Source organism: Camelina sativa, chromosome 20 (assembly GCF_000633955.1).
Source record: "Camelina sativa cultivar DH55 chromosome 20, Cs, whole genome shotgun sequence".
NCBI lineage: Eukaryota > Viridiplantae > Streptophyta > Magnoliopsida > Brassicales > Brassicaceae > Camelina > Camelina sativa.
In genome coordinates, this window is record NC_025704.1 from 27,349,579 (window position 1) to 27,349,862 (window position 284).

Genomic DNA, 284 nt, shown 5'->3' on the forward strand with positions numbered 1-284 from the left:
TATATATATATATATATTTCTTGAAAATAATTATTAATAATTTTATTTAACTATTAGTTTAGCTTCAAAAATAAAAGTAACTAATTATAAGAATGAATACATTAGAGATATAGAAATAATTAGATATTGAATAGAATGTGTTTTCTAATCATGAAAACCCATATATAATTTAATATAATAATTTATGATTTTGTTTTTTAATAGAAAATATTAAAATACAATTTTTTTTGGTCAATGTTAGTCAACGCCGGAGTTAATGTCGGTCTTTACCGGAATCATTCGAT